Consider the following 22,574-nt stretch of genomic DNA (forward strand, 5'->3'; position numbering starts at 1 on the left):
AAAAAAACTTTATGGACAACAAATTTGTTTTTAAAAATACAAAGAATAACATCTGTCTCATCATGCTGACAATTTGACATATATACACATGCAGGAGAAAAGTTTTGATTTAGTCATCTGGACAGCTGAAGCTTGTATATTTTTAATATGATGAACACACTGCTACTAAGTGTTCACACTGACACACATATTTTCAAAGTATTTCACATACTAAACACTGCAATAGTTTCTGCACGCATAAATGCCAGTTGTAATAGTTTCTGTTCTCCTTGATGAAAAGTATATCTCAAGCTAATATGGAGCACACACTAAAAACTACAACAGTTGAAGAATCTATAACCTTATGTAAAGAAATCCAATGTACAAAAGACAACTATAAAAGCAAGGGACAATTACTGCCATGCAAAAAATTTAAACTAAAAACTGCACAGAAATGCAACTTAAAACAGCAAACTCAAATTACGTAACACTCAAGATAGAAAGGTCAGCACAAAGTTCTACCAACACAATGCTTACAAGGAATTTAGAAACGGAAATGCATTCTTTTTGCAGGTATAGTGCTTTAAATGGTTTAAATCAGATCTTTAAATCCATGGGTACGAGTCAATTGTCTTTGTCCTCTTTCTCAAGAAATTAGCTCTTTAACTGTTGTTTTTATGAACCCTTTTCTTTCAGTTAAGCCATAAGCAGGATAATTTTCATATACCTCTTTGTAAGTCTGCTTCATCGGGACCTCCTCCAAGTTAGCACTGGCCAAGAACTTCTTTGCTGTTTCCTTTGTAGGAGGATTCTTCAATTTTTAAATTAGGGGTTCATCATCTGAACTATCTGCAGATTCACTTTCTTTTTTGAAACTGTTTTGATTCTTCTTGGTGGTAACTGCTATCTACCTTTTTAACATTAGCACATTTTACAGCTTTTTTACTTTTAGAAGTGGCTTTCTGTTTGGATTTTTCTTTTTGGATGTCTTTTTAGGTGGCTCCTCTTCAATTTCTTTATCTTCCTCATCAGAAGACTCTCCCTTATTTTTCTTCTCAGCTTTATCACTGCTGAATTCATCCGACAGAATTTCAGGACATTTGGTTTGCTTAGCTTTCCTGGCCATTCCAGAATTATTCCGTTCTTTTTTGTGGCTTTTGCTAGAGGTTTTTTCAGATTTTGGAAATGGTTTGCCAGAAGGCTTTGGATACATTAAGAAATTCAAGATCCTTTTCACCAGTTCACTATTTACACCTGATCTTTCCAAGAACCTCACAGATGCTCGTTAACATGGCATTTCTAATTTTTTTTTTAACATTTCTTCCTTCTTTTTATATTGGATACTTCCTTTTCCAAATGGAAAGCCACTGAACTTGACACACATTCTTCTTCAAAGAGGACACTGTGCCTGGTCTGTTATAAAGAGCTTATGTAGATTTCTAAGCTCATCTGTTTTCTTCTTACTTAGAAAAAAAAAAGTATCCTTTCAATTTCACAAAATTTCTGCCGCTTTCCTTGTGCAATTGTAAATGGCTCTCTTTGTAAGGAAGAGACTTGCATTGTCAGCCTACTTTTTTTCTTTTCCCTCTTGCTTTCCACGATTAATCAGACTTTTCTTTCTCCTCTTGCTCCTCCTCATAGTCCTCATCCCTCTCTTCACTTTCCTCTCTCCGGCCAGCATTTCAGGCTCTTTCTCGGACTCAGGCTGGGTGGGAGTTCCCTCTTCTTCTGCAGCAGGGCCAAGGAGGGCATGCTGTGGACCGTGGGTCCCTGCGGCTGCTCGAGGACACGAAGAGACTCCGGGAGGCAGTGGCAGCAGGCTCCAAGGAGGCACTCGGGCTGCTGGCTAGCCTGACGCTCACGCTGCGCTCTCCACTGCCCAGAATCAAAAAGCTACATTTTTTAAAAAACTCTTTAAGCTCTATTCTTAACATCTGTACATGATTGTATGTGAATTTTACCTTAAAATTTTTTTAATAGATTGTCAGATTTTTTTTTAAAGATATCTTCAAAACATTATGCTAAGTAAAAGACAACAGACACTACAGGTCACATGATGTATGAATTCATTTTCATGAAATTCCCAGAATAGATAACTCCGTAGAGACGCCACAGATCGATAGTTGCCAGGGCTGGCCCAGAGGAGAGAATGCTTAATGGGCATGGGGTTTTACTTTGGACTGATGGAAATGTTTTGAAACTAGATAGAGTGGTTGCACAACACTGTGAATGTGCTAAATGCCACTAAATTGTTCAATTAAAATGGTTAATTTTTTGACATGTGAATTTCACCTCAACAAAAACAACAAACATAAAAAGGATGTTGGACTAGAAAGCAGACATGAGTATGCTTGAGACCTGGAGTTAGTCACTTCCCACCTCTGAGCCTCAGTTTTTTGAAATATAGTGTGGGGCATTTTCTTTGTGCCTGGCCCTGTGCAGTAGGCTTTACATGCTTTTTCTTCCTGAATTTACAGAGGAGGAAACAGGCTTAGAGAAGTTTAATAACTTTCCCAAATACATACATTTCATCTGTGTTACAACACAGCTGAATTTTGTATCTCCCATATCTTGAAGCACTAGCTTCAGTGGTCAGATCAGGTTAGATAAAGAAGTGGATCTCAGAATGATCTTATAAACGGTGATCAGACGCTGGCCTAATATCAAGCATTTCCAAGCATCCTTGCCTAAAGACCCTATCTATAGAAGTAAAATTCAAAGAATCTAACCTGTTTGAAAATTACAAGTAAGAAATTCTTCAAGTGTTTTTCCTGTAATTATATGCAAAAATAAGAACTTTATACTAACTAATGTACCTCACTCTTTTGAGTGCCTTTTATGTTGAGTGGCTTGTATGCAACTTCCAATTTCGATTCTTTCTTCTGAAGCTTCTGAGTTTTCCATTTTGCAACTTATTTACTATTCCCTGCAATGTCCTAATAACAGGTTAAACTCAAGCTCTTGTAGAGTTTGTGCCAAGATGAGATTTTTTAAAAAATCATATCTAAATTACTTCATGAAATAATGTCCCTATCTGCCTCCAAGCTGCTGTCAAGGCTGACGCCAAAAGCTGTGCTAAGAAGAGAGCAAACTGAGCCAGGGGTCTCCAGGGAAACAGCAGAGCAGAAACCAGCTCTGGGGAGGGCCCTTGGTAGACATCCTCTTATTTCATATTTTCCTCTAAATGGTGAAGGTGTCACCTTTACAAAGTCTATCTCCTAATCAGATTTGATTCTAACAGGGGTTGGACACCCCCAAAACATGTGCCCTTGACTCTCATCTGAATCTCAACTATGATGAAAATGAACTAAGAGGGAAATATCTCAGCTTTCTTAGATTAAGTAACTGGACCCTTAATATAAAATTCAGTCATTCATTTACTTAGCAAACATTCTCTGAATGCCTGCTAAATTACAGGCACTGAATATAAACATGCATAAAAACAAGGTCCCTGCCCTTCAGAAAATCAGCCTCTGATAGAAGTGATAACCATAAAGAGAGATTATTAAAGTATAAAGTGATAAGGAGGTAGTATTGTCCGAAGATGGATTAGTGATACTTTGAAGGTCGGTGGTACACTGCCCTTGCCATTTTTGTTTGTTTATTTATTCTTCCCTCACTCAGCAAACTTTTACCAAGTAACCACACTTTGCAATGTGCCATTCATTGCTCGGGGGTGTACAAAAATGAACTGGATAAAAAAGTGTGCACAAAAATCTTTTGTCAATTTTATTGACTTATTAGAGAGACAACACATGTGCTAGATATTTCCTATTGTGCCCCTCTAGACTTATTATCTTTTTACTCTGCTCTGTAACATGCAAAGTACACTTTTAGGGGACTTCAACATGGATTAATTTTCCTCCAAGATGTTTTGCAGAATAAGCAAATCACTATACCATTTGAATTCCTTGATCAATAATCTTTATAGCAGGGTAAAACTATGTGGATTTCTGTATTTTACTATTTACTTAAATTGGGTCCACATGGTCTTTTCCATTTACATCACAATAAAGACATTTTTTAATTTGTCAGGTCTTTTTACGGTGTTAAAAATTTCAAATTATACATTCTGCACTGTGATTTCCTGTTGTTGTTGAGATTATTTCTACTGAGTCCATTTTTTAAAAATCTGAAAAAATTTTGCAGATGAAAATCTGTTTAAAGTAATGTAATATTTTACCCAATTTTAATTAATAAATTTAACGACATATATTTGTTATCAATATTACTTTATGTTCCCTATCTCCACCTGCAATATTTGTGATTTCATTACCTGCAAATAAAATGAATGGTTTTAGAGGTTGTTTAATTTCAGAAGAACTTTTAATTTTACCACGGCAGGATTAAAATTTCGATGTCGAAATAATGAGATGAAAATATTTTGCTTTGCATCGTGCGGCTTCTTGGGTTTCCACACTTTAAAAGCACCTAGTACAGTATTTTGAGACTCATGTTTGCCTCCGTCAGGAAAACGTGAGCTCCTAAAGGAAGAAATTAAGTATTATTTACTGCTGTGAAACCAACGCCTTGCTCAGCCTGCCCCAGGTGACGTTGAGTAAATGTAGGCTGATTGTAGAGTCATAAATGTTTATGGCTTTCCAGGTGTTTCATCTAAAGAACTAACAAGTATAATGTTGTCAACAGTCTTAGGTGCAGGAATCCTACAGTCCCAGAATCACTTACGTGGGTTAACCCTGTTCCTACTCTTGTCAAAATTCATGCTCATTTGTCCACACCTTTTCCCAAGCCTTGGCCATCAGATGAAAACACTGAGCATCACACACCAGTCTTGACCTCAGATGTATCGCTCTTGGGGCTAGATTATAGCCAATCAAGTTCTGCACCAGATGCTGAGAGCAAACAGGTTAAAGAGTGCGGTAGAAGAAGGAGCCAGGGAGGAAGGATGGGAAGAAATGCTGTGTTGGTGTATACTCACCAGTCTGTTTACTAAAAGCTCCACAGAGGCAGCAAATTCATCTGTTTCATTCACTATGATGTATCCAGTTCCTAGAATACATTCCTGGTACATAGCATTTGCTCAATAAGTATTTTTAATTGATGGGAGACCAAAGAAAGGACACTTGCATTCACTGAAAATCACTATTTGACAGGTTTGGTGCTAATCACATTCATAATCTCATTGTAAATGTGATCCTCAAGCCATCTTTGCGAGGTAGGTGGCATCACTCCTGTTTCAGGAGAAAAACCCAGGACCCTCACTACTACATCCCTGGCTGTCAGTAACCTTTCACAGATTAGATATCATGGAGTGAGAGGTTTGTCAGAGCAAAAGGGAACTTAGAGATGATCTAATCCAACCCTCTCATTTTACTGTGGAAGAAAATAACCCCCAGATAGCTAAAGTGACTCTGCTAAGGTCTCACAGGGGTTAGGGTTGGGGGCTGGACCTGAACTCAGCGTCCCACCTCAGTCAGGGACCTCTCTGCTTTGCTTTGATGTCTCTTGCTTGTTTCTATCACTGCCACATATAGAGAGGACAGGAAATCATCAGCCATAAAGTTGTTCAACCTCAAAGAGCTAATTTCAAATGTTATTTAAATTATGTTTCACAATCACCTACCATACCCATCAACTCCATGAATTTTGTCTGCCCTGGGTAGCCTTGTGTGCAGCTCTTGGCCCTTTAAGCCCCTAATCTTCTGTATGGCCCTGAAAACTGTGTAACATTTATACTTGGCAGAGGAACATGTACCAAAGAACAGAACATGCTCTTTTTCTTGTTTTAACTTGACTCCATTATTCACCAAATACAGTTTTCTTTCTGTGAAGTATAGCTGAAGAGTTTATGACAGGATTTAACGTTGAAATTTGTAATATAATGATCTTTGTCCCTGTACCTTGACAGCTTGTCAAATAAGGTTAATGTAGATTGCTAAAAGCATGACTGCATTATTAAATAATTCCTTAGGTTAGCTCTTTGCATCCATGCATGTTGCAGACAGCAGAATCAACAAGAGGAATGGGATCAGGAAGCAAAAGAAGGGGAAATGCAAATATAAACCTATGCTTCTGAGGGGCACCGGTTCTTGCTGTTCCGGAGGGCTGCAGTCTGGATTCCTGAGATGGGCATCACACACTATCTCCTTCATTTCCTGTGTACTCCTCTGTTTGCATCCCAAGAAGACACTTTCCTCTTGTCCTCTATTAATTGCTTCTGTATCAGTCTAAGAAAGTGGGGTTATTTTTCATTCAAGACTATAGAGTTTGATGATATTTATGATGAGCTAAGTGTTTTAGCAAGCAAATGAAACAGTAAGTAGATGTAGCAGACATTGGTTAATGGTGGTAAATTCACACCCACCGCACGTCTTGGGTGCACTGCTGCAAGAGTCTCCTAAATAGTTTCCCTGCTTCCCTCCTACCTCCCTGGCATCATCTCAGAGTGATATTTCTAGAATAAATCTCATCCTTTCACTCCTCTTAGAACCTTTGAATATTACTTTAAAACTTACAAAATGAAGTACCAATTCATCAACATGGCAGGTAGGTGCTTGAAAATCTGAACCAACCTACCAGCCTAATGTCCTCTACTTCACACCACATTGTCTCTTCTCCAACAACACTGAACACATTATTTCTCAACAAGACACTCTGCTACTTTGCAAATACTACTCTTGTGTCTTTTTTTCTGCCTCATGATCTCCTAATTATACTTCAAGACCCACTACAGATGCCCCATACCCTGGAAATCATGGAGGCCCTTCCAGGTAGAGCTAGCCATGCCTCTTTCATTACAGCACTGATCACACTGAAATCTGTTATCTGTCCCCTTATCCATCTACTCCACTGGACTGTGAGGTCTTCAAATCAGGAGACCATGCCTTATCACCCTAGGAATTAGCACAGTGCCTGGCCAAATAATGAGTCTAAAAAAATATCCATCAAATGAACATTTACTCTGTTTAAAACCCTGGGCTAAATGCTATGAGGAATGCAAAGGTAGATTATTCAGTCTGTTCTTAATAAACTTGGCCTTCATTAGGACAATGATTACCCACACTAATTTGTAGACATTTTACACAAATACATTTTGTGACAACTTTGATGGTACACAGTTGGAACTGAATTGCACCTAGGGTTACTAGGTCTTTCACCTGCTCACTCTTTAGCACTCCTTGAGAATTTTTACATTCTAACTTTCCTCTTTTATACATACACTCATAAGGCACACAGCTAAATGTGTTTCAACCAACACAAAATTAACACTTTGATGCTGCTTGATTTTTTTTCTGTACCGCTTTTCCAAAGCAGTATTTATTCTCAGTTGAAACAAATTTAAATGTACACACTGATCAAAAGCTGACATAATATCTGAGATGGGTTTATGATACATCTGGATGATAAGACATGCCAAATGAACAGGTAGTTATTATATGCATATAGACTTTAACCTAGGAAAATATCCTATAGACACTATAATAAAGACATTACCAGAAAGTTCTAAAGTAGCAAGAAAAAAGAAAAAGAAGGACCAAGGAAGGCTACACAGAGAAGGGAATATCTGAACCTGATGGAAAATGGAACTTACTTTTAAATCCTATAAATAATTCATAAATTTTACTTGAATCACTTTTTGATATGTCAACAAGGTAACTATCACTGAATATTTCACCAGGAGCAATCTAATAACTAAATGTATGCAAAACAAGTGGAGAATCAACACAGAGATGTAATTAAATAGCAGAAGAATCATTTGAGCAAACCAGGGCTGGTCACAAAGGGGTTGACCTTAGAATTGGGCTCTGTGCTTGGTAAGAGGAAAATTACAAGACTCTTCTCAGTTGAGGGTGATAAAGATGAGCAATAAAAAAAAAAAAATGTTTTCGGAGCAGAAAACATTTCCTCTCAAAAATCCATAACACCTGTCCAACCATGAGCAAAATCTCAGTTACACTCAAATGAGGGGCATTCTACCTAACCAGTACTCCTTAAACCACCAAGGCCATCAAAAATAACAAAGGTCTGAAAAGCTGCCTTATACTAGAGGAGGCTAAGAAGAATGGCAATTAAATACTACATAGAATCCTGGGGCAAGAACAAGGACATTAGGGAAAAGCTAGTGAAATCCAAATAAAGTGTAGAGCTTACTTAATAGCAATATAGCAATAAATGGTTAATAGCAACGTTGGTTTCTTAGTTGTGACAAGTGTACCACAGTGATGTAAGACATTAACAATCAGGGAAACTGGATTAGGAGTTTACGGGTACTTTCTGTGTCATTTTTTGCAACTTTTCTGTAAATTTAAAATGATTACAAAATATTTAAGTTGATTTTTTTTAAACAACCAAGTTGCCACAAGTCTTACTGAATCTGGCTTAGTGATGTAATCAACTTCCAAGGGACAGTTTTGCAAAGGAGATAAACATTAATGGGCTAGTCAGAAATCACAAGGGCAAATCCATACTGAACCTTAACAGTTAATTGACCTTAAAATTCTATAAGCCTCCACTTTCTCCTACATTAAACAGGACTGACAATACTTCCTTGCCTATCTACTTCAAAAGAAAGGAAAAAAAGAAATATATATATATATATATATATATATATATATATATATATATGTTGAGTACCAATTATGTTCCAGGCAGGCAGCTTACATACCTGTCTTCTTGAATCCTTACAACAACAGCAGGAACTAGAAAGCCCATTTTGCAGACAAAGGAGACTCAGAAAACTAAGTAACAGGCTTTAGGTCATGTTAGTGGGAAGTGCTAAAGTCAGATTTTGTACACAGGTTCTCTATCTTCAAAGTTGCTCCCTGCTGGCTTCCTTCCTCCAGGCTGCCTCCCATGAAATATAAACACACATGCTTTGGAAACTGCCACACAAGTCTACAGCCCTGTGTGAACACTGCTGCCAAGACAAATGTCTGAAAGTCCAAGCACAAATGTGGGAAAGGGTCTCTTGCTACTTGCAAATACTGACAAAGCAGCTCCACAATTGGACAAGGGGTACTTGAACAGCCTTCCAAGGCACCATGAGCCTGCACCTCTTGTGAGCTCTCACGTTCCTCTTTCTAGGTCCTTGGGGGCTGCCCCAGAAAATGCTCAGCCTGCCTCCGGGCAGCTCCACAGACTCCTCTCTGCTGCAGAGTGCTTTATATCAGGGATGTCTGGGGCAGGAGCCGGGGAGACGCATTGGTAATGTGATGTGATAATAGTGTATCAAATACAAAATGCCCCTTCTGCCAAAAGGAATTTAATTAAGCACAAAAGTGGGTTACTGCAATGAAATGCACATGTGTTCTTTAAAGTCATGCGTGCCTTTGGGTATTGGGAAAATACCCTAAATGCACGTTATTACAGGAATCTTGTTATCAGCCAGAAAGAAGGCTTTAGATCCTAGGTATACGTTTTGAAATATGTGAGCATCTTGAAACCTTGGTGTTAATGTGTCAGTTTATCTGCATGAGATAAACTGTATTCTGTACCCAGGCCAAGGCATAATCTTCCCCCTCACTAATCAAGATACAGTGGACTTTTCTAGTTTAAAGTTTCAGCTTTGCTTTCAAAACTAGACCAGGCTTTCCAAAGACAGCTTAAGAAAGCTGCTATTACTATTTTCACTTTTAATAAGGGTATTAATTATCTTTGAACGTAAGCATTTGTTATCAAATATTCATTAAAAAATCATGGACAGTTAAAGGCCATCTAACTAATCTCTTCTTTTGGTAAATGAGGAAACTGAGGCCCAGAAAGGTCACTAGCCCAAGATAGCACACTGTGTCACTCACTGCAGAGCTGAGCCCATAACTCAGGCTCCAAGCTTGTGACAAACAGCTCACAAAGATCTTATTTGGGACTAAGTGGCCCATTAGTATACATGTGATCCAGTCTCTTTTAAAAGTCACACATCCAGGGAGTTCCCACTGTGGATCAGTTCCCAAGGTAGTCTCTGTGAGGATGCAGGTATGATCACTGGCCTCATTCAGTGGGTTAAGGATCTGGGGTTGCCGCAAGCTGCAGTATAGGTGGTAGAAGTGGCTAGGATCTGGTGTGGCCTTGGCCGTGGCTGTGGCATAGGCCTAAAGGTGCAGCTCCAATTCAACCCCTAGCCCAGGAACTTCCAGATGCCATGTGTGCCATAAAAAGAAAAAAAAAAAGTCACATATCCAGTAGAGAATGAATAACCTGATTCAAGCGGGGGGGGGGGGGGGGGGGAGAGAATGGAATGCACACCAAATAAGAAATATTTTAATTTAAAAATGGAGAAGAAATTATAATCTCAAAAAATATTAGTGTTGTAAAAGGCAAAGAAAGTCTGACCAGCTGTTTCTGATGAAAGGAGACAACTACATTCATGACTAGACAAGACTGTACTAGAGGAGGAAATGCTAATTGGGTTAACAGATCACTGAAATATAGACCATAAACTGGAAAAAATATGTGTCACAGTTAAACTTATTAAGGCTGATCACTGTACTGTATTCATAGAAAAGGATATCTGTGTTCCTAGGAAATGGACAGTGAAGCATTTAAGGGTAAATGAATATAACATGCAACTTACTTTCGATTTGTTCAGAAAAAAATTTATATGGACAGATAAAACAACACAAAATGTTAACAATAGATAAACCTTGTTATAGGCTATAAGAATATTACTTGCTCTGTTTTTGTAAGTTTGAAATCATTCCAAATAAAAAGTAAAAAAAAAATTTAAGACATGCAAATGATTACCACCAGTACCACAAAATTATAACTATTCTTCATTCAAGAGCAAAGGAAAGGGCCTTTTAAGAACATCTCCAAAAATATAGCATCATGACATTGTTCATGCATATTTACTATAAAACCAAAAACTCAATAAATGAAGGCAACAAGCAGGGTCACCTCAGAAAGCCTCCTAACTTAGTGTTTATGTCTTGATTTTGGGCTGGCACTATCTCTTCTGGGACTGCTGCCATTTACCCATTTTGTTATGATCTTTCATAGTGGGGAAAAAAAAGACCTTTCTATTATGAAAAAATTACAATGATAAAATTGATACCTACTGATAATAGCAAAGTAATTAACCCAAATGTGTTCTCTTAAAAAAAAAAAAAAAGTGCCTAAGGTCACATTTCTGGATATGAACAGGAAAATGGTCACATCATGCCATGCTGAGGGTCCTGATTCTAGTGAGGAAAAGACAATAATCACTTCCCTGGAGGCTTCAACAATCAGCTTCATGACAGAGCTTCATTTATACTCATTATTTACACTGGCCCAGAATAGCAGTGCCTGCCATCCCAGTGGAAAGCAAATCCTCTCCTCTGAATGTGCCGTCTGACTCTGGGCAGTTTCTGTCAGTTGTCTGCTTCATGAGCCCATGCCTGTACTGACTATAGACACGAACCATGTGGCATTGGTGTTCCCCAAAGACAAAAACAAACAGGGTAGGAGTTCCCATTGTGGTGCAATGGAAATGAATCTGACTAGTATCCATGAGGATGCAGGTTCGATTCCTGGCCTCACTCAGTGGATCGGGGGTCTGGCATTGCTGTGAGCTGTGGTGTGGGTCCCAGATGTGGCTCAGATCCCGCACATGTTGCTGTGGCTGTGGCATAGGTCGGCAGCTGTAGCTCCGACTGGACTCCTAGCCTGGGAACTTCCACATGCTGTGGGTGCAGCCCTAAAGAGCAAAGCAAACAAACAAACAAAAGCAAGCAGGTAGCTTTACTAAGTCATTCATGGATAAATTTATACCAGTATGTTTAGAAATACTGGCATATGCTCTGTTCTGGTGAAGAAACTAAATCCAAAGGCTGGATCCTGCCCTCGGGAAGCTTATAATTGCACTGGAATTGCAAAGAGCACACAAGGCAAACGAAAGCAGACACACTGGCCATGGGCCATAAGCCCAGAAGCTCTATGCCAAAAAAAAAAAAATTTTTTTTTTGTCTTTTCTCTATTTCTTGGGCTGCTCTTGTGGCATATGGAAGTTCCCAGGTTAGGGATCCAGTCGGAGCTGTAGCCGCCGGCCTACACCAGAGCCACAGCAATGTGGGATCCGAGCCTCGTCTGCGACCCACACCTCAGCTCACGGCAACTCGGGATCCTTAACCCACTGAGCAAGGCCAGGGATTGAACCCGCAACCTCATGATTCCTAGTCGGATTCATTAACCACTGTGCCACAACGGGAACTCCCAACCAAAAAAATTTTTTTAAGCTTTAGAAAGAGGAGAGTTGTAAAAGCAGTAACCCTGGCACGGAAGGCACTTGCATAGCAGTGTTTCTATCATATTGTTTACTCACCCATGTAGGTATGCCTAATCAAGCCAAATGTGCTATGCTCTCTTGTCTGCTGGTCTTCGTACATAATGTTCCTTCTGCCTAGAACTTTTTCTCCCACCCCACCCTCACCACCCAATATCCTGCCTTCCCACCATCACTTTACCCCATTTTCTTTGGTTAATTCTTACAGTTTCTAGCTTTGATATGATCACCCTAGAAAAGCTTTCCTTAGCCCCTTACTTCTTGGCTGGGGTCCTTCCTATGCTATTCCATTATAACCCTTACCATGTTGCAAGCTCAAGAGTCAGATTGTTTGGGTTCAAATCCTGGGTCCCTCACCTACTGACTTCAAGGCCTAGGTCAAGTTAGTCAAGTACATAAACCCTCTGTATCTACTATGGTTTATTATCTCATTTAGGCTCTAACCAATCCTCTATGAGAGGTGTTGCCCTAACTTCACAAGTGAGGACACAATCTCACAGAGGTTACATATTTTACCCAATGTGGCATACCTAGGGAATGGCAATCCAAAGCCAAATCTAGAGTATATTAAAGACATGAGTTTTAAGAAACACGGTGAACCTTCTGAATCAAGTGATACCAAAATTCTGCATTGGTATCAGGGATGAGTTTTGGCAGAAGGAGGCAGGGTGGCTTTTCTGGAAAAGGCCAAGTAGAAGTGCAAAGAGATTGTGGGCTGAGATCCCACCCCGAAGACTGTCTTCCAGGGAGGGAACCTCCAGGTGACAACTACAAGAGACTGTTTGAGAGCCACTAGTTTAATTTTAATATCACATTTAGTGACACAGTCCATTATTTTATGTTTATATTTTCATTTTCATTAGGAGTAGGGGAGAGAGATAAATTATGCTGACAGAGGGTCCTGATCACTCCTTTCCACAGGCACTTGGAATATGCTTCCCATTTCCTAGAGAACAGAGATGATGAGACTTACATATAAATCCACAGGAAAAATATTCACAGTAGAAACAGGAGGCAGTAAAGCACAGAGCTTAAAAATCATGGATTTGGGAATCAGAGTTGACCCAGCCTCTTCATAGATGTGTGGCCTGGGGAAAGAAAACAGAGGGACTGAAGTGTTCTCTAACTAGAGTTAAGCTAAGTATTCCAAGTCAAACTGGTGTGTCAGACAGATATCAAAAGAGGGGAAAGAGAGCAGTGCAAGGATGAAGGGGTAGTGTGTCTTTCTGGTAATACCTCTAAACAGTGCTGGAAGAACCCCACTCCTGTTCATCATGATGCGTCCACTTCTACTTCACAGCTGACTTAAAATCCTTCTCTGGTAAACAGGTTGCTGTGATTTCATCTCAGCTGTTTGTTTAGAGGTTTTTCAGTGTTAAATTTTGATTGTGAAGTCAAATTATCCCTTAAAAATAGTTTCAAGATGCCTTAACTTGGATAGCAACTAAAAGGGAATAGCTGTTCTAGTGTTGTAAGCTTCTCTACACACATTGGGGTCTTCTTTCAAGAGACTTTCTTCAAGCAAAAATTTATCTCCAGATATCTATATTTTAATCATATTCATTTTCTATATTTTAAGAATCATTGTTATTCACCACTTACAGGAGGAATGGGAATGCAAATGTTTCTGTTGGTTTGGTACATAATCTCATTTTCTGAAAGCCGGTTCATAAAGATCCTACAGGACTTGCAAATGATCAGTACATGATCAGCAATGACAATAAAAGAGGCTTTGTGAGGGAGGGAACCTAAGGTGAGGCTTCTGGGAATGGAGTCACATGGTAGGCTTGGACCAATGGGTGAACACTGCTGGATAGGAAGTTGTGAAAATATACCAGACAGCCCCTAGCAAACAGAATTTAGGCTGTTTGATTTCAATGGCAAGGGCCAGACTCCTATACGTGATGGGCGTCTGTAAGGGTTGGCATATTCCACCAAACTTATGTTAGTGCCTTTTGTAAAAGAGTCACTTGTTAATCCTTTGCAGGTGGGTGAGATGGGGTAGTTGGAAAAGCACCAGGTTCATCTATCTTCCCGTAAATTAGAGAAACTACATGAGGAACAAAATATTTCATTTCTTCATAATTGCCCATATTTTAGCATACATAATACAATTATAAAGGCATGGAAACATTTTAATTTTTAATTATAATATAGAAACATTTTTGATGTGTATGATATTTTAATTATTAGGTAATTTGCCAATAGCCCAGGTGTTGCTGGCACAACTCTTTTTCTATCATTAAATGCATAAGCCTTTGCTCAAATTTATCATCAGTTTTCTATACAGAGATGTCCCTGCAGGAAAAAGTCCCATCATAATCAGTGTCTATAAATTATTTGCCTTCTCTGCCCACAGTTTAGCAACCCTAGACTATGACTCCTGGTTCTATGAGATGCCACACCAAGACCTCTCCGACAGAAGGTAATGAATGCCGCATGGCCTATGTTTTGAGTCAGATCCACCTGGATATAGTTTTTAATTTGACAATAATTTTCAGTCATATTCATGGGACACATTTAGCTGCAGGAATGAACATTAATTTTATTCATTCAGATATTATTAGGTTAATAAAGTTTGTTTATAGCTTTTATCTTCCTTCATTGTGAACTGTTAGGACACACCAATTGTACTTAGTGATGGAGCAAATTTAGATTCTCAAAGCCTTTACATTTTTATTGTAAAAGCAGTAACATTAAAGGAAATTTTCACAAAGAATTTTTTCTAATCCCAACATTCCATCAAAAAAATTTATTTTTACTGCAACCCCATTCCTAGCTTTAGTTTACATAATTGCAACCATAGAACACATAAATTTTTATAATCTGCCATTTCACTTCACTCTCAATTGCAAAAAAAATTTCAATGTTGACATGTAATTTTTATTTCATTTTTTGGTATAAAATGTATAGTTTTTGGTATAAAATGTATAGTTTTTCTGGCTGCGTAGTTCATTGAATACTGTAACTTTTTTAGTCAATCCTCTAGTAATTTGAACACTTGATTTGTTTCCAATTCTGTGTTATTTCAAAAAAAGTTACAGTAAATTAACAAGTAGGTATGGTTTTTCCTTAAAATAAATGCCCAGAACCGAGATTTGTTTGATAAAGAGGAGAGCATTTTTTGGCTTTTACTCAAACCACTTATTAGCAGCTTGGATGAGCCCTTGGTAGAAATCTTTGCCAGTTCTCCCCTTCTCAGTCTGGGACATGACTTCTCTGAGCTCTTTAAGTCCTCTTGGCTCTCTGGCTCCCCCTCCACTCCCAGGCCCAATCCAGGCAAATGAAGGATGCTAACCAGGATTTTAACATTTGGCTAAACAAATCCTAGGCAACTTCACACTTCATTACTTTATCTCCACGTTCCTTTGTTTCTAAAGAAATGCCATTTCTTATAACGAATGAGGTGAATGTATATAAGCCTCAGTTGTTTGGGTGCATTTATAAAAATTCACAACTATGGCAACCTAGCAAGTTAGCTGAACTAGAGATGTGACTGACACACCCCTAGGGCTAATTCTACTCCACAAATACTGAATAAGGTTTGATGAGGAGCAAAGAAAATAAAATATGGGAAAGTACTTTCTAAACAGCAATAGAACATGCATAAAGTATAACTACTATTAAGCACCTCTAAATTTAACCTTTACCTTTGTGGCATAATGGGAAATATATATATTTGGTCTTTGTCTCCATTTCCTGGCACAGAGCTCCTAAAACACTAGGAATTTCCTAAGGATGAGATTGATAGGAGGGTCTTCTGTTATTCATAATAAACCATTTTAGACTATACCTAAATTTATGCTAATGAGGTGAATCTCTAGAGGGCCCTAGATATCTCTAGGATAGAGGATGGTCAGTGGAGAGACCAAACCATGATTAGAGGGCTGGAATTTTCATCCCTCACCTGTATTGCCTACCAGGAAGAGAAAGGAGGCTAGAGCCTGAGTTCAATCACCAATGGCCAATGATTTAATCTATCAGACCTACACAATGAAACTTCCATAAAATTTTTTTTAAAAACTAGGTTTAAAGAATTTCCAGGTTGATGAACATGTGGACATGGTATATCTGGAGAGGGCATGGAGTCTCTGCACCTCTTCCCATATACCTTACTCTATACATCTTTTCCATTTGGCTGTTCCTGATTTTATCCTTTATGATAATTCAGTAATAGCAAGGAAAGAGCTTGCCTGAGTTCTATGAGTCCTTCTGGCAAATTATCAAATCTGAGGGAAGGGCTGAAGGAACCCCCAAATTTGTAGTTGGCCAAGGAGAAATGTGGACAGCCTGGATGACCCATTTTCAGTTGGTATCTGACATAGGGGCAGTCTTGTGGGATTAAGCCCTTTAACTGATGTGATCTGACGCTAGCTCCAGGTGGATAGTGTCATAATTGAACTGAATTTTTGGGCATTCAATTGGTGTCTGTAAAATCACAGAACTGATGTTGGAAAAGGCAACACATATTTGGTATTGAGGGAAAAAACTTCTCAATATGACTCCCTTGGTGATATCATTAAAATGCAAATTCTGATTCAGAAGCAAAAAGCTTTTGCTACTTACAGTGTGGAGGATCAGCAGCATTGGCATCACTTGGGAGCTTGTTAGAAATGTAGAATCTCAGGAGTTCCCATTGTGGCTCAGCGGTAACAAACCCAACTAGTATCTATGAGGACGAGGGTTCGATACCTGGCCTCACTGAGTGAGCTGTGGTGTAGGTCAGACATGGCTCGGATCTTACGTTGCTGTGGTTGTGGCATAAGCTAGTGACTACAGCTCTGATTTGACCCCTAGCCTGGGAACTTTCATATACCATGGGGGCAGCCCTAAAAAAAAAAAAAAAAAAAGTAGAATCTCAGGGTTCATCCCAGATCTCTTCAAGCAGAATCTGCATTTTAACAAGATCCCTCAATGAGTCATGTGCACAGTGAAGTTTGAGAAGAACTGGTCTGAGTCTCGGTTTTCTTCTTCTTAGATGCTTTGCAGCTGGTACACACTACACACTCAGGAGTGGAAACCACTATAGACTTTGTTCTGGGTTCAGAGTTGAGATTTTTTTTTTAAAGCATTCATTATAACTGAACAAAAAATAACTGCTGCTAGGTTTGAAGCTTGTGAGCAGGTACAGGGATGTACACTAAGTGCTCTGAACAGGCCTTGCAGATTCAGCACAGCACTGCAGACATAGCTGCTTGGTTGTCAGGGAGAGAGGATATCCAACAGAGCTATTAAGCAGAACATACTTCTTTAGTACAGCCTCAGGAGCCAGTGAGGTGAAATCAGGCTGCAACTATCATGTCTGAGATATCAGCTCATACCCTGAGTCCCTAGGAAGGCAGAGTTGGACAGAGGCTGGCTTGAGGCTCATTTCAATTCCCCCTAACCAGGCTCCATAGGAAGACACTGACCAGTGACAGGCACACTCTCACCATCCAAACCCTTTCAGCTGCAGTTCAGGACTTCCAGAAGCAACTCTCTCAAAATGACCTCTCTTTATTTTCATTACAACAATCTTTTTGGGAAAATGTTTTTTGAGAGTTAAATTTAGAAAATAAATGCTGCAGCCAACTATAATCTAAGGCTTTAGAACCACAGTCTTAGCCTAACCTCCTATATACACAACTGAGCCATGTGATCCCCCACCAGCAGGCTCATTCCCAGCCAAAATTACCGGCCCCTCCTATTGTGAAGCAAGGGGGATATAAACAGCCACAGCTTAAAAATAGGAAACATCAACTACCAAGTCTTGACTTTGAACTCACTGTGATGTTAGAGTCAGACAAATATAGCTTCAGTGATGGCTTTTCCTGCGCTTACTGTATGACCTGCGGAAAGCTACTTTACCTTTTTATAACTTAGTTTATCTCACCTAATAAAGGCAATAACTATATCACAGAGTCACTGTAAGATTTAATAAGAAAACATAATTATAGTAGTTAACACTGTTACTAAAGGGAGAAAATGAGCCAGGCTCTGTGCATAGCTCTCTATGTGGATTCATTCATTCATTTGATACATACTTATTTAGTACCTATTATGTTATTGGGCATTTTTGCTGGGGCATGGAATAATAATAGTTAATACTATTGAACACTTACTATATGCCAGAAACATTTCAAAACAAGTTATTTCTTTTTTTAAATTCCATCCTTATTGATATAATTAGTAAACAAAAATACACATCATTAATGTAAACAATTTGGTATATTGGACATACTTATACACCCACGTTAGCATCACCATAATCTAGGTAGTAAACATGCAAAAGTTCCCCTGTGTCCATCTGTTGGATAAACATTATTTTTCATTAGTTCCCATTTCTTTATTTCTTTTTAAAAATTTTATTGGAGTAAATAGTTAATTTACAATGTTGTGCTAGTGGCAGATACAGAGTAAAGTGATTCAGTTATACATATATATATATCCCTTCTTTTTCAGATTCTCTTCCCATACAGGTTATTACACAATATTTAGTAGAGTTTCCCATGCTATACAGTAGGTCCTTAAAACTCTAAATTTATCCCTCCCCACGTTTCCCCTTTAGTAACCATAAGTTTGTTCTCAAAATGTGTGCATCTCATTCTGTTTTGTAAACAAGTTCATTTGTATCATTTTTAATTATATTCCACATATAAGTGATATCACATGCTATCTACCTTTCTCTGACTTACTTCAGTTATTACAATAATCTCTAGGTCAATCCATGTTGCTGCAAATGGCATTATTTCATTATTTTTCATGGCTGATTAATATTCCATTGTATCTATGTATCACATCATCTCTATCCACGCCTGTCAATGGACATTTAGGTTGTTTCCATGTCTTGGCTATTATAAACAGTGCTATGATGAACACATATCTTTTTGAATTATGGTTTTTTCCAGATATAGGCCCAGGAGTGGAATTTCTGATTCATAAGGTAATTCTATATTTAGTTTTTTAAGGACCCTCCATACTGTTTGCCTTGGAGGGTATACCAATTTACATTCCCACTGACAGGAGAGTTCCCTTTTCTCCACATCCTCTCTAGCATTTATTGTTTGTAGACATTTTCATGAAGGCCATTCTGACTAGCATAAGGTGATGCCTCACTGTAGATTTGATTTGCATTTCTCTGATAATTAGTGATGTTTAGCCTCTTTTCATGTACTTTTTGGTCATCTGTACGTCTTCTTTGGAAAAATGTCTATTTAGATCTTCTGCCCATTTTTTGATTGACTTGTTTGGTTGCATTGTTGTTTGTATATTTTGGAGGTTAATCCCTTGTTGGTCAATTTGTCTGCAGAGATTATTTTCCCATTCTGTGGGTTGTCTTTTTATTTTGTCTATGGTTTCCTTTGCTGTGCAAAAACTTTTAAGTTTAATTAGGTGACATTTGTTTATTTTTGCTTTTGTTTTCATTACTTTAGGAAGTGGATCCAAAAAGATGTGATTTATGTCAAAGAGTGTTCTGCCTGTTTTCCTCTAAGAGTTTCACAGTATCTGGTCTTACGATTAGGTCTTTAAATCCATTTTGAGTTTATTTTTGTGTACAGTGTTAGAGAATGTTATAATTTCATTCTTTTACATATAGCTGCCCAGTTTTCTCAGTATCATGTACTGAAAAGACACTTTCCTCCATTGTATATACTTGCCTTCTATGTCATAGATTAGTTGACCATAGGTGCACAAGTTTACTTTTGGTCTTTTTATCCTGTTCCATTGATCTGTATTTCTGTTTTTGTGTCAATATCATACTCTTTTGATGACTATAGCTTTCTAGTATAGTCTGAAGTTAGGAAGCCTGACTCCCCCAGCTCTGTTTTGCTTTCTGAGGTTTGCTTGGGCTATTCAAGGTCTTTGTGTTTCCATACAAATATAAAAATTTTTTTCTTCTAGTTCTGTGAAGATTGTCATTGGTAATTTGATAGGGATTGCTTTGAATCTGTGAAGACTGTCATTGGTAATTTGATAGGGATTGCGTTGTCTTGGGTAGTATAGTCATTTTGACAATATTGATTCTTCCAATCCAAGATCATGGTATATCTTTCCATCTCTTTGCGTCATCTTTGATTTGTTTCATCAGCGTCTTACAATTTTCAGAGTATAGGTCTTTTACCTCCTTAGATAGATTTATTCCTAGGTATTTTATTTATTTACAAGTGATGGTAAATGGGTTTCCTTAATTTCTCTTTTTGATATTTCATTACTATAGTATAGAAATACCACAAATTTCTGTGTATTAATTTTGTACCCTGCCATGTTACTGAATCCATTGATAAACTCTAATAATTTTTTTATTGCATCTTTAGGATTTTCTATGTATAGTATCATGTCATCTGCAAACAGCAACAGTTTTACTTCTTCTTTCCCAATTAGGATTCCTTTCATATCTTTTTCTTCTTTGATTGCTGTGGCTCAGACTTCCAAAACTATGTTGAATAAAAGTGGTGAGAGTGGACATCCTTGTCTTGTTCCCAATCTCAGTAGAAATACTTTCAGCTTTTCAGCATTGAGAATGATTTTAGGTTTGACAAGCTGTGGGTTTGTCATATACGGCCTTTATTATGTTGAGGTAGGTTCCCTCTGTGCCACTATCTGGAGAGTTTTTATCATATACAGATGTTGGATTTTGTCAAAACTTTTTCTGCATCTATTGAGATGATCGTATGGCTTTTATTCTTCAATTTGTTAAAGTGATGTATCACATTAGTTGATTTATGGATTATGAAGAATCCCTTCATCTCTGGGATAAAACCCACTTGATCATGGTATATGATACTGTTAATATATTATTGGATTTGGTTTGCTAGTATATTGTTAAGGATTTTTGCATTTATATTCATCAGTGATACTGGTCTATTACTTTTCTTTTTTTGTAGTATCTTTGTCTGGTTTTTGGTATTTGGGTGAAGGTGGACGCATAGAATGAGGTTGGCAGTGTTCTTTCCTCAGGAGTTTTTTGTAGGAGTTTTTTGTAAGAGTTTCAGAAAAATAGATATTAACTCTTCTCTAAATATTTGATAGAATTTGCTTGTAAAGCTATCCAGTCCTATACTTTTGTTTTTTGGAAGTTTTAAATCACTGTATCAATTTCAATACTTGTTATTGGTCCATTCATCTTTTCTATTTCTTCCTGGTTTTGTCTTGGAAGGTTGAGCCTTTCTCGGAATTTTTCCAACTCTTCTAGATAGTCCATTTCATGGATATGTAGTTTATAGTAGTCTCTTATGATCCTTTGTTTTTCCAGTGTCTGGTTGTAACTTCTTTTACATGTCTAATTTTATTGATTTGAACCCCCTCCATTATCTTGATGAGTCTGGCTAAAGATCTTTCAGTTTAGTGTGTCTTTTCAAAGAACTAGCTTTTAGTTTCATTGAATTTTTCTTTTGTTTTAGCTATTACTATTTCATTTTTCTTATGCTCTGATCTTTATGAATTCTTCCTTGTCACTTTGGGATTCTTCTCCCTCTTCCCCTTCTCCTCCTTCCCCTCCCCCACCCTTCCCTCTCCTCCTTCTTCTCTAATTGCTTTAGATGTAAAGTTATGTTTGAAATTTTTCTTGTTTCCTGAGATAAGATTTTATTGCTAAAATCTCCTTCAAATCTGAATGACAGCCTTGCTGGGTAGAGTATTCTTGGTTGGAGGTTTTTTCCTTTCATCACGTTAAGTATATCATGCCACTCCCTTCTGGCCTGCAGAGTTTCTGTTGAAAAATGTGCCGATAACCTTATTGGGGGTCCCTTGTATGTTATTTGTTTATTTTCCCTAGCTGCTTTCAAGATTTTCTCTTTGTCTTTAATTTTGGTTAGTTTCATTAATATGTGTCTTGGGGTATTCCTCCATGGGTTTATTTGATATGGTACTCATTGTGCTTCCTGGATTTAAGTGAGTGGTTCCTTTCCCATGTTAGGGAAATTTTCAGCTATTATCCCCTGGAATATTTTTCTGTCCCCTTCTCTCTCTCTTCTCCTTCTGGCACCCTATAATACAGATGTTGGTGCAATTAACGTTGTCCCAGAGTTCTCTGAGACTCTCTTCATTTGTTTTCAATCTTTTTTCTCTTTTCTGTTCTGCATCCGTAATTTCCACTAATCTGTCCTCCACCTCGCTTATTCGTTCTTCTGCCTCCTGTATCCTGCTGTTGGCTGCTTCTAGTGAATTTTTTCTTTCAGTTATTGTATTTTGCATCTCTTCTTGTTTAAGTTTTATATCTTGTCTTTCTTTGCTCAGTGTTTCCTGTAAGTTATCCATCTTTGTTTGCCTCCAGTTTATTTCCAATGTCTTGCATCATCTTCAGCATCAACAGTCTAAAGTCTTCTTCCTGAAGGCTGAGAATCTCCTCATGGCTTAGCTGTTTTCTGGGGTTTTTCCTTTCTCCCTCATCTGAGTT

General features: G+C 38.1%; 1 pseudogene; it reads right to left on the reverse strand.

The window, feature by feature from the left end:
• Nucleotides 1-625: 625 nt before the first annotated feature.
• Nucleotides 626-8,652, reverse strand: LOC125120850 (protein DEK-like; annotated as a pseudogene).
• Between the last annotated feature and the right edge of the window lie 13,922 nt (nucleotides 8,653-22,574).

The sequence above is a fragment of the Phacochoerus africanus genome, chromosome 2, assembly GCF_016906955.1.
Source record: "Phacochoerus africanus isolate WHEZ1 chromosome 2, ROS_Pafr_v1, whole genome shotgun sequence".
Classification (NCBI taxonomy): domain Eukaryota; kingdom Metazoa; phylum Chordata; class Mammalia; order Artiodactyla; family Suidae; genus Phacochoerus; species Phacochoerus africanus.